General features: G+C 40.9%; 1 protein-coding gene across 2 annotated transcripts in view; it reads left to right on the top strand.

The window, feature by feature from the left end:
• LOC135701381 (palmitoyltransferase ZDHHC8-like) overlaps window positions 1-13,073 on the top strand; it is a 106,319-nt gene that overhangs the window by 63,013 nt on the left and 30,233 nt on the right. The window lies entirely within an intron of this gene.

The following is a 13,073-nucleotide window of genomic DNA, read 5'->3' as shown; positions in this document are numbered from 1 at the left end:
GATTCTGCCGAATCCCGGAGAGGATTCTGCCGAATCCCGGAGATGATTCTGCCGAATCCCGGAGAGGATTCTGCCGAATCCCGGAGAGGATTCTGGCGAATCTCGAAGAGGATTCTGACCAATCCCGAAGAGGATTCCGACAAATCCCGAAGAGGATTCTGGCGAATCCCTAAGAGGATTCTGGCGAATCCCTAAGAGGATTCTGGCGAATCCCTAAGAGGATTCTGGCGAATCCCGGAGAGGATTCTGGCGAATCCCGAAGAGGATTCCGACGAATCTCGAAGAGGATTCTGGCGAATCCCTAAGAGGATTCTGGCGAATCCCTAAAAGGATTCTGGCGAATCCCTAAAAGGATTCTGGCGAATCCCGAAGAGGAGTCCGGCGAATCCCGAAGAGGATTCTGGTGAATCCCGAAGAGGATTCTGGTGAATCCCGAAGAGGATTCTGGTGAATCCCTAAGAGGATTCTGGTGAATCCCGAAGAGGATTCTGGTGAATCCCGAAGAGGATCCCTATCGAGATCTGTTTAAATCCTGTAGATAGGGTTCTACATGTTCGAAGCTCTAAAATGAACTCGAGTTTTGTTTCTTTCATACAACACAACGTGTTCAACGCTCTCACCCTAAAGGGCCTGGGTTCGAAACGAAAATGAAAAAGAAGCATGCTCAGAACGAAAGGTTGGCTGTTGACCTTCTCGTCGTTGCTTTACTCATCGCTTACAATGAAAGCAACGTCGATTTTCTAGTTAAACGAAACCTCATTTTATGACTTTCAATCCCGTTCATCGACGCCTCTTTTGATGTGTTTCATGAAAGACGAAACTATCAAAGTCGAGCGCTGTTTCACTCATCCGCTTAACCGAAGCGAAAGAAAGAGAAATGAAGCAACGGGAGAAAGAGAGACAATCGACTAAAAATTAGTTTGTAGACGCCAACTGAGGTTCTAGAATATTGCGAAGCTGTTCGGCGTTAACAGAAAAAATAATGCAAGCAGTCTCTTCGTCGCATCGATTTTGTCGATTCAAGCTGATATTGTGACGCCCTGCCTGTACAGATCCGTTGGAATTCTTGTCCAATAGATCCCGAGAATGATTCCACCGGATCTTGACAAGAATTCGAACGGATCCTGACAGGGATTTCAACCGATCTGAGATTCCATAGAATTTTCACGGGGACTTCAACAAATCCAACAGGGGTTCCAATGGATCTCGACAGAAATTCCAGTCGATCTAAAATGGGATTCCAATGGATCCTGTCAGGGACTGAAATGTATCTAGACTAGGATTATAACGAATTCCGACAGTTATGCCTGAAAAGGGGTTCCAATGGATCCTGACCGGACCTGCAACTGATCTTGTCAGAGATTCTTGAATCGGAGGATCTGTTGGAATCCCTTTTGGTATTCGTTGGAATCCCTTTTGGTATTCGTTGGAATCCCTGTCAAGATCAGTTGGAGCTTTTCTTTAGATTGGTTGGCATAACTGTTCGTTGTGTTCAGTTGTAATCATAGTCAGAATATGTTGGGAGTCGCTGCCAGAATCCATTGGAATCCCATTTTAGATCGAATGGAATTCCTGTGTTTCAAAATCTGTTATACCCTTGACTTCGAGGTTAACCAAGTTTGGCCTCGAGTCTCCGAGGATAAATGGGATTGCGGAAAGTTTCTGAGGATTATTAGCGGAAGTATAACAGTCTTCGGGGGGACGTTAAAAGGATTTTTGGAGTAGAATTTGGAGATCTTTCGGAACATTTATAGGTAAATTTTTCGGACTTTCCTTTAAAGAATCTTCGGGGTCAAATGAGGAGTTCAAGGCCAATGAAACTACGCATAATTGTACTCTAGGGGTAATGAAGTTTGTGCCGCAATTCAGCTATTTTGACTCACACTCAATTTATCAAAATGGCGTGTTCGATATTTTCCAATAAATCAGCACGTAAACGGCTCATCTAATCGAAATGATGTATGAAACAAAGTTGTAGGAAATTGGATTGCCTTTTCATAAAAAATACACACTGAAAAAAAAAATCTCAAATTTTCATCCAAAAGTAAAGAAAAAACAGTGCTAACATTTGAAAACGGTGCAAAAGCCATTTGTAAACAAATGGTTTGTGGGCCCTTTACTCGCTACCCGAAGAACGCCCACGCAAACCAACAGCATCGTCAGGAAGGGGAAAATTTCCCCTACCTGATGTTGCTCTTGTGTCGCGTGGGTGTACTTCAAGTAGTGAGTAAAGGGCCCACAAACCATTTGTTTACAAATGGCTTTTGTGCCGTTTTCAAATGTTAGCACTGAAAAGACCTCATTATTAAGTTTCTTTACACGCAAAATTTAAGTTCAATATTTATACTAGTAGTTGATTTTCTACGATTTTGGTAAGTTTTGATGTGCTCATTGTGTCCGCTTCAGAAAAGCATTAGTTTAAAAATCTTAAAAACGCATCTTTTTTGTGATTGACGGTTTTATCAGTTTTATTTTATTTTATTTTTTGACAAGAACATGTACTTTGACTATATGTTTTTAGTATTACTTCTACGTGAAGTCAACGATTTACATAGTTGAAGATGCTAATTTCAAATAACAGACTGTAGTGGTAATTTTTATACGATAGATGGAGTAGATGAAAGCATAGAGTTGATAGTTCCGTTAGAGTACGGCAGTGTGAAGATTGTATATAGATATTAGAATAGCGAATTAGGACAACTTTCAAAGAAGAGAAAAAAAAAACCGATTTGTACCTTCCTGTATAGTATATATTAAATTGATTTCTTAACTCGTTATCAGTGATAAAGTTCGACAGGTTGAAATTTGGAAGTAATTTGAGAGTTCTGTAGTCAATCCTGGACGATATGTCTTGGATACAAGCTCTTACTTGAACTCTTCAGTTAACTATTTTATCAGTCATTTGTGGTCCTGAAAAGGACCGATGGGTTGAAAGCTTGGAAACCAGCTTAGAACAATGCTGTGAAAATTTGTCCTCGATGTTCTTGGAGATGATAGCGGTGCGGAAATGAAATATGTAATAGGGAAAACACATCAATTACAGAATCTGGGCCTACCGGACGGTACCTACGTTTATGCTTTTTGATGCAAATTTTAAGCCTCTTCTATTAAGAGAATACGGCAAGATTTTTTTTGGCATAATTCTCTTAATAGGAAGGGCTTAACATTTCCATCAAAAGGCATAAACATAGGTACGGTCTGGAATGCTAAGTGCTTGGTATCAATATTCGGCGACTGTGTTAGGGAAACAACTTTTCCCATAACCCTCGTCTTGTGATGTCCAAATTACGCATTTTCATGCACAAAACGCACAGAACTTTTGGTTTATTCAATAGATCGTAAAGAAAGCGAAAACTGATTGGAGGAATTTCATGTTAAAATTGTTCCATTCGCGAGATATTCGCGATAAATCATATAAATTCGAGATTTTTTGTTTTTTTCTTTTTCTAGCGTCCTGAAGAAAAGTGGTTCTGGTTATTTGACATGGTCATGTGGTATTCGGTCATTGCGAGAATTTGTATGTACCACTTCAATACTTGACGCATTTGACCATAAACGTTTGGTTGCTGGGTACATTATCAAAGAGCTTTGGGGGTGATGTGGCTGGCACCAAGGCGAGCGAACGTTCAATGAAAATTAACTCTTAAACAACAAAATTTATGGTGGTCCTGAAAAGAACCGTTTTGCCGTGATGGTTGGAGTAATGCTGAGCTATTAGGGTGCTCAACACGGATGAGGCTGGCGAGCTGTATGTTGGTTGGAACGAGGGTGACGCGCTTGGCATAGATGGCCCACAGCGACTCACGAAGATGGATCCTGATCAGTAGTGGTGAAGCTTCTTCCTCCTTCTTCTGTGAATTGGACGCTCATGTGGGCTGTAGCTCGCTGCTTGCGGGCAGCTTCTCGTTGTGCACAATGTTCAACGCCGCGCGTCGAAAGCACTGCTGCTGCTGCTGCTGACGACCAACCGGACATCACCACACACGGTGATTGAATAAGCACCGTTCAGGAAGACAGGACCGAATTCGATTTTGAAATCTGTGTTAGGGAATGCGCTTTTTGCTGGCAATCGGTGATAATTTTGCTTGTTTACAATTCAAATCCATCCGCTGTTGATAGAATTATATGTGGTCAAAACCTGACCACTTTTCGTAATGCGGTCAATTATGGTTTTTTGAAATTGCACCCCCAATATGTTGCCGAAAGACGTAATCCAACATAAAAAAAAAAAAAAAATGACACAACAGCGGGGTTCTGTCAATTAAGTTGTTTGGCATTGTGGACCTACTTTTGAGACCCACTGGTTCAACTCTCGGATTCGGATTTGCATATTGGATCGTTGGGACTTCTGCGGTCCTTTGTACATGTTTCGAAGTCTTGTGTACTCGACCTAGAGGGTAACAGGACTAGTCCTTGAAGCCTTCCAAGGGAACTTGATAGGTACCTTAAAGATGTGGTATCTTGAAGATCTTTCTGGCGATGCTAAGAGAAAAAGTTTGTAAATTTTCTCCTAAGAGGAACTTTTTTAACGACCATAAGACTAAAAAGTGTTAAGCTGCCAAGTCAAGTACAAAACACTTGGGGTTTTTAACGCATTAATTGTGGACAGGTTGAGAGATTTTTTTATGATGTCAGGAGGTCTTCCAGAAATTGCAAAAACTTTTAGAGGTAGTGAGAATCATGAGAATATTTTGAAGTGGTTGGGGTCTCCCAAGGGCAGACCTTTCCGGCCATGCTAAGAGAAGAGTTTGGAAATGTCCCCCTAAGAAGAACCTTTATAAGGAACTGAAGAGCGAAAAGAATGAAGATTCCAAGTTGAAGTTTAACGAACTTCAAAAAGAACTTCAATAGACTCCTTCAACAAATGTTTAGAGTGTAGAACGGAACTTAAGAGTAAACCTTCGGAGTAGGTGATAGTGATTCAGGAATAGGTTTCCTAGAACAAGATGCTAACTGAGGATTTCAACAATGAGCAGTTCCACGCCAAATGACGAACCGGAAAAACTCGACCTTCTCCTCCAATTTGCATAAAACTTTGCATCATAGTTTGTTATGTATGGACAATGATTCACATTTTTGTTAATATTCGGCCATTTTGGATCTTGTAAAAAATGCAAAATGGCGTCTTTGGCATTTTTCAAAAAAATGTAGCACAGAAACGGCATTTGTGATCGAAATGACGTCGGAAACTTCTGAGACGTCTAAAAAAATAAATGTTTTAAGGGAAAATACACAAAAAACTGTTTTGAGTAATTTCAACCAAAAAAAGTATCTGAAAATCTTAAAATTTCTTCGTCCGATTTTTGAATTTTTTTAATGTTTAAAATTATGGACACTTCGTTTTTGGTCATTTTTGCCAGAAAAACATTATTTTTCTCTACAACTTCGTCTCAGACGTCAGTTCGATCGTGTTACAATATTTTCAAAAAAAAGGTTGCCGCTTTTTTGAAAATTTTACAAAATCCAAAATGGCCGACTTTTAGCAAAAATGTGAATCATTGGGCTGATAACAAACTATTATAAAAAGTTTCATACAAATCGGAGAAGGTCGATCAGTTGAATCGTGATGTGATTCTATGCGATCCATTCTCAGGTGTCGAATTCGACCCACATGTCCCGTACGATTCTGCTGTCGAAGCATAGAAAGTTCTATCTGAAGCACAATTCGATGATGGAGGAGATTCCGGTGGTCATAAATTCCGAAAACGTTTCTTGTGAATCCCAGAAGGATTCTAATAAAACCTAATTCCGAAGAGAATTCTGGTGAATCCCGAAGAGGATTCTGGTGAATCCCGAAGAGAATTCTGGTGAATCTCGAAGAGGATTCTGGCGAATCTCGAAGAGGATTCTGGTGAATCCCGAAGAGGATTCTGGTGAATCCCGAAGAGGATTCTGGCGAATCCCGAAGAGGATTCTGGCGAATCCCGAAGAGGATTCTGGTGAATCCCGAAGAGGATTCTGGCGAATCCCGAAGAGGATTCCGGCGAATCCCGAAGAGGATTCCGGCGAATCCCGAAGAGGATTCCGGCGAATCCCGAGAGGATTCCGGCGAATCCCGAAGAGGATTCTGGCGAATCCCGAAGAGGATTCCGGCGAATCCCGAAGAGGATTCCGGCGAATCCCGAAGAGGATTCTGGCGAATCCCGAAGAGGATTCTGGCGAATCCTGAAGAGAATTCTGGCGAATCCCGAAGAGGATTCTGGCGAATCCCGAAGAGGATTCTGGCGAATCCCGAAGAGGATTCTGGGGAATCCCGAAGAGGATTCTGGCGAATCCCGAAGAGGATTCTGGCGAATCCCGAAGAGGATTCTGGCGAATCCCGAAGAGGATTCTGGCGAATCCCGAAATTCTGGCGCATCCCGAAGAGGATTCTGCTGAATATTGAAGAGGATTCTGGCGAATCCCGACGAGAATTCTGGTGAATCCCGGAGAGGATTCTGGCGAATCTCGAAGAGGATTCTGACCAATCCCGAAGAGGATTCCGACAAATCCCGAAGAGGATTCTGGCGAATCCCTAAGAGGATTCTGGCGAATCCCTAAGAGGATTCTGGCGAATCCCTAAGAGGATTCTGGCGAATCCCGAAGAGGATTCTGGCGAATCCCGAAGAGGATTCCGACGAATCTCGAAGAGGATTCTGGCGAATCCCTAAGAGGATTCTGGCGAATCCCTAAAAGGATTCTGGCGAATCCCTAAAAGGATTCTGGCGAATCCCGAAGAGGAGTCCGGCGAATCCCGAAGAGGATTCTGGTGAATCCCGAAGAGGATTCTGGTGAATCCCGAAGAGGATTCTGGTGAATCCCTAAGAGGATTCTGGTGAATCCCGAAGAGGATTCTGGTGAATCCCGAAGAGGATCCCTATCGAGATCTGTTTAAATCCTGTAGATAGGGTTCTACATGTTCGAAGCTCTAAAATGAACTCGAGTTTTGTTTCTTTCATACAACACAACGTGTTCAACGCTCTCACCCTAAAGGGCCTGGGTTCGAAACGAAAATGAAAAAGAAGCATGCTCAGAACGAAAGGTTGGCTGTTGACCTTCTCGTCGTTGCTTTACTCATCGCTTACAATGAAAGCAACGTCGATTTTCTAGTTAAACGAAACCTCATTTTATGACTTTCAATCCCGTTCATCGACGCCTCTTTTGATGTGTTTCATGAAAGACGAAACTATCAAAGTCGAGCGCTGTTTCACTCATCCGCTTAACCGAAGCGAAAGAAAGAGAAATGAAGCAACGGGAGAAAGAGAGACAATCGACTAAAAATTAGTTTGTAGACGCCAACTGAGGTTCTAGAATATTGCGAAGCTGTTCGGCGTTAACAGAAAAAATAATGCAAGCAGTCTCTTCGTCGCATCGATTTTGTCGATTCAAGCTGATATTGTGACGCCCTGCCTGTACAGATCCGTTGGAATTCTTGTCCAATAGATCCCGAGAATGATTCCACCGGATCTTGACAAGAATTCGAACGGATCCTGACAGGGATTTCAACCGATCTGAGATTCCATAGAATTTTCACGGGGACTTCAACAAATCCAACAGGGGTTCCAATGGATCTCGACAGAAATTCCAGTCGATCTAAAATGGGATTCCAATGGATCCTGTCAGGGACTGAAATGTATCTAGACTAGGATTATAACGAATTCCGACAGTTATGCCTGAAAAGGGGTTCCAATGGATCCTGACCGGACCTGCAACTGATCTTGTCAGAGATTCTTGAATCGGAGGATCTGTTGGAATCCCTTTTGGTATTCGTTGGAATCCCTTTTGGTATTCGTTGGAATCCCTGTCAAGATCAGTTGGAGCTTTTCTTTAGATTGGTTGGCATAACTGTTCGTTGTGTTCAGTTGTAATCATAGTCAGAATATGTTGGGAGTCGCTGCCAGAATCCATTGGAATCCCATTTTAGATCGAATGGAATTCCTGTGTTTCAAAATCTGTTATACCCTTGACTTCGAGGTTAACCAAGTTTGGCCTCGAGTCTCCGAGGATAAATGGGATTGCGGAAAGTTTCTGAGGATTATTAGCGGAAGTATAACAGTCTTCGGGGGGACGTTAAAAGGATTTTTGGAGTAGAATTTGGAGATCTTTCGGAACATTTATAGGTAAATTTTTCGGACTTTCCTTTAAAGAATCTTCGGGGTCAAATGAGGAGTTCAAGGCCAATGAAACTACGCATAATTGTACTCTAGGGGTAATGAAGTTTGTGCCGCAATTCAGCTATTTTGACTCACACTCAATTTATCAAAATGGCGTGTTCGATATTTTCCAATAAATCAGCACGTAAACGGCTCATCTAATCGAAATGATGTATGAAACAAAGTTGTAGGAAATTGGATTGCCTTTTCATAAAAAATACACACTGAAAAAAAAAATCTCAAATTTTCATCCAAAAGTAAAGAAAAAACAGTGCTAACATTTGAAAACGGTGCAAAAGCCATTTGTAAACAAATGGTTTGTGGGCCCTTTACTCGCTACCCGAAGAACGCCCACGCAAACCAACAGCATCGTCAGGAAGGGGAAAATTTCCCCTACCTGATGTTGCTCTTGTGTCGCGTGGGTGTACTTCAAGTAGTGAGTAAAGGGCCCACAAACCATTTGTTTACAAATGGCTTTTGTGCCGTTTTCAAATGTTAGCACTGAAAAGACCTCATTATTAAGTTTCTTTACACGCAAAATTTAAGTTCAATATTTATACTAGTAGTTGATTTTCTACGATTTTGGTAAGTTTTGATGTGCTCATTGTGTCCGCTTCAGAAAAGCATTAGTTTAAAAATCTTAAAAACGCATCTTTTTTGTGATTGACGGTTTTATCAGTTTTATTTTATTTTATTTTTTGACAAGAACATGTACTTTGACTATATGTTTTTAGTATTACTTCTACGTGAAGTCAACGATTTACATAGTTGAAGATGCTAATTTCAAATAACAGACTGTAGTGGTAATTTTTATACGATAGATGGAGTAGATGAAAGCATAGAGTTGATAGTTCCGTTAGAGTACGGCAGTGTGAAGATTGTATATAGATATTAGAATAGCGAATTAGGACAACTTTCAAAGAAGAGAAAAAAAAAACCGATTTGTACCTTCCTGTATAGTATATATTAAATTGATTTCTTAACTCGTTATCAGTGATAAAGTTCGACAGGTTGAAATTTGGAAGTAATTTGAGAGTTCTGTAGTCAATCCTGGACGATATGTCTTGGATACAAGCTCTTACTTGAACTCTTCAGTTAACTATTTTATCAGTCATTTGTGGTCCTGAAAAGGACCGATGGGTTGAAAGCTTGGAAACCAGCTTAGAACAATGCTGTGAAAATTTGTCCTCGATGTTCTTGGAGATGATAGCGGTGCGGAAATGAAATATGTAATAGGGAAAACACATCAATTACAGAATCTGGGCCTACCGGACGGTACCTACGTTTATGCTTTTTGATGCAAATTTTAAGCCTCTTCTATTAAGAGAATACGGCAAGATTTTTTTTGGCATAATTCTCTTAATAGGAAGGGCTTAACATTTCCATCAAAAGGCATAAACATAGGTACGGTCTGGAATGCTAAGTGCTTGGTATCAATATTCGGCGACTGTGTTAGGGAAACAACTTTTCCCATAACCCTCGTCTTGTGATGTCCAAATTACGCATTTTCATGCACAAAACGCACAGAACTTTTGGTTTATTCAATAGATCGTAAAGAAAGCGAAAACTGATTGGAGGAATTTCATGTTAAAATTGTTCCATTCGCGAGATATTCGCGATAAATCATATAAATTCGAGATTTTTTGTTTTTTTCTTTTTCTAGCGTCCTGAAGAAAAGTGGTTCTGGTTATTTGACATGGTCATGTGGTATTCGGTCATTGCGAGAATTTGTATGTACCACTTCAATACTTGACGCATTTGACCATAAACGTTTGGTTGCTGGGTACATTATCAAAGAGCTTTGGGGGTGATGTGGCTGGCACCAAGGCGAGCGAACGTTCAATGAAAATTAACTCTTAAACAACAAAATTTATGGTGGTCCTGAAAAGAACCGTTTTGCCGTGATGGTTGGAGTAATGCTGAGCTATTAGGGTGCTCAACACGGATGAGGCTGGCGAGCTGTATGTTGGTTGGAACGAGGGTGACGCGCTTGGCATAGATGGCCCACAGCGACTCACGAAGATGGATCCTGATCAGTAGTGGTGAAGCTTCTTCCTCCTTCTTCTGTGAATTGGACGCTCATGTGGGCTGTAGCTCGCTGCTTGCGGGCAGCTTCTCGTTGTGCACAATGTTCAACGCCGCGCGTCGAAAGCACTGCTGCTGCTGCTGCTGACGACCAACCGGACATCACCACACACGGTGATTGAATAAGCACCGTTCAGGAAGACAGGACCGAATTCGATTTTGAAATCTGTGTTAGGGAATGCGCTTTTTGCTGGCAATCGGTGATAATTTTGCTTGTTTACAATTCAAATCCATCCGCTGTTGATAGAATTATATGTGGTCAAAACCTGACCACTTTTCGTAATGCGGTCAATTATGGTTTTTTGAAATTGCACCCCCAATATGTTGCCGAAAGACGTAATCCAACATAAAAAAAAAAAAAAAATGACACAACAGCGGGGTTCTGTCAATTAAGTTGTTTGGCATTGTGGACCTACTTTTGAGACCCACTGGTTCAACTCTCGGATTCGGATTTGCATATTGGATCGTTGGGACTTCTGCGGTCCTTTGTACATGTTTCGAAGTCTTGTGTACTCGACCTAGAGGGTAACAGGACTAGTCCTTGAAGCCTTCCAAGGGAACTTGATAGGTACCTTAAAGATGTGGTATCTTGAAGATCTTTCTGGCGATGCTAAGAGAAAAAGTTTGTAAATTTTCTCCTAAGAGGAACTTTTTTAACGACCATAAGACTAAAAAGTGTTAAGCTGCCAAGTCAAGTACAAAACACTTGGGGTTTTTAACGCATTAATTGTGGACAGGTTGAGAGATTTTTTTATGATGTCAGGAGGTCTTCCAGAAATTGCAAAAACTTTTAGAGGTAGTGAGAATCATGAGAATATTTTGAAGTGGTTGGGGTCTCCCAAGGGCAGACCTTTCCGGCCATGCTAAGAGAAGAGTTTGGAAATGTCCCCCTAAGAAGAACCTTTATAAGGAACTGAAGAGCGAAAAGAATGAAGATTCCAAGTTGAAGTTTAACGAACTTCAAAAAGAACTTCAATAGACTCCTTCAACAAATGTTTAGAGTGTAGAACGGAACTTAAGAGTAAACCTTCAAAACCAACAGGATAAGTACGAAATACTTGTAAGGAGTTTCAATGCATTGCTTTGAAGAGTTTGGATTTGTTTTCAGATAAAATTCGCGAGAGTTTTTATGTGGAAGGGTCATTTAGACAAAGTCCTGAGGACTTTTGTGGAAGTTGAGATCTTCCACTAATTGAAATTTGACGATCTGCCAAAAGAAGAACTTCAGAGGACCTCCATCGAAAGTGTGAAAGCTGTGACCAACAATTGAAATAGGCCGAACAACCTCTGTCCTGTAATCTGTCCTTATCGTCATTTCCAGTCACAGGACAGGTGTTGTGGGTTTAATAATTTGTTGTTTGTGACGACTTAGATTTTAATATAACTAGGGCTCTGCTTTAAAAATAGAGTAAGAGTTAATAAGATAGGTTAAGATTAGTCTGTGCGAAACCGTCTGAAACTGAATAAATAAATAAAAACCATTATTTACGTTTGTTTGTTCCGTCTATTTCAATTGTTGGTCTAGAAAGGAAGAGTAAACTTTGGAGGCCTTCTAGGATATATACGAGGGTTTTATTCAGAGAAATTCAAAGATAAGCTCCGAAGGATGTTCGGAGGACTTCCACTGGAATTCCAGGTATTACTTGCAGATGTAAGCTTTCAGAAACCCCATGCCAGGAGACCTTCCTGGAGTATTTGAGAGAACTTAGGTACTTCAAATATGGAAGCCATCCAGGTGATGTCTAAAGGACTTCCAGAGTAGGTTTGGAGGTTTTCAGGTTAATGATTGCGATAGTCTGTCGGAAGAAATTTAAACGACTTCCTTGGGAATATTAGAGTAAATTTTGGAGGACCTCCAGAACTAGTACGAAGGGACTAAGTCTAGAGATATTCGGAGAGAAAATCGGAAAAAGTTTTACCGATGGTGTTAAGTGCTTTCAGCAAATAAATGGGAACTTTAAGAAACTTCTTAAATATATCGGGATGCCTTTCTGGAATATTCTGAAGAAAGAACTTATAGGGGCAGTCCGACCCACTAGGGTGTCAATGAAATGTATGTAAACCGATCATATAAAAAATGTCTATTGCTTCGAAAAAAGTAAGATTTGGGCTCAATCGGACATAATTTGGGTTGCTTTATTAAAAAATATGGAACACGCCATTTTGAAAAATTATGCGTGAGTTAAAATGGCCGAATTCCAGCACAAACAATTCATTGCTCCTAGTGAACAATTATGCGAAGTTTCATGGAATGTGAAGAGGGAAAAATAATATCGATTCGTCAGTTGGATTTTACAAATAAATTTCAGAGAACTTCTTAGGGGAATAAGGTTGTCATCGATGTAACTCTTGAAGAACTTCTTGAGAAAGTTTAACAGGCAGAGCATGAGAATATTTAGAGAACTTCCAAAGAAAGTGTTGAAGTGTGACGATTGTCCAGAATTCGTATGAACTTTTTGGAGGACTTCCAGTGAATAGTTTAGGGACGAAGCCTTTAACCGAAATGGCAGAACTTTCCTCAGGACTCGGAACATTTCGAATTCCCAAGTGTCCTATTTTTTGTAAAACTGGTGAAAGAATCTTGGCTAATATCCGGTTGCGGCTGAAATTAAGGCTTCCATATTTTGCTCCTGTTTAGTCCACCCGTCGCTTCTGTTAGAATTTGCCTCGTTCGTTCGAAAGGTGTTTAGTTTCCTTACTCTGTTTAGACTCCACAAATCCGTACGAGCCCCCTCCGTCCAAAAGGTAAGTTCACCTCGAATAGCAAGAGGTCGTGTTTAGGCTACCCATCCCCTCCTACTAGAGCTGCTGTCAGTTGTATTTAGCTGATTATTTCCCTCCTCCGTCGTCCTTCTA

Source organism: Ochlerotatus camptorhynchus, unplaced genomic scaffold, assembly GCF_037179485.1.
Source record: "Ochlerotatus camptorhynchus isolate MF236.1 unplaced genomic scaffold, CSIRO-AGI_Acam_v1.1 ptg000158l, whole genome shotgun sequence".
Classification (NCBI taxonomy): domain Eukaryota; kingdom Metazoa; phylum Arthropoda; class Insecta; order Diptera; family Culicidae; genus Ochlerotatus; species Ochlerotatus camptorhynchus.
The sequence above is the reverse complement of the archived record's forward strand: the minus strand, read 5'-3'. Positions and strand labels throughout refer to the sequence as shown.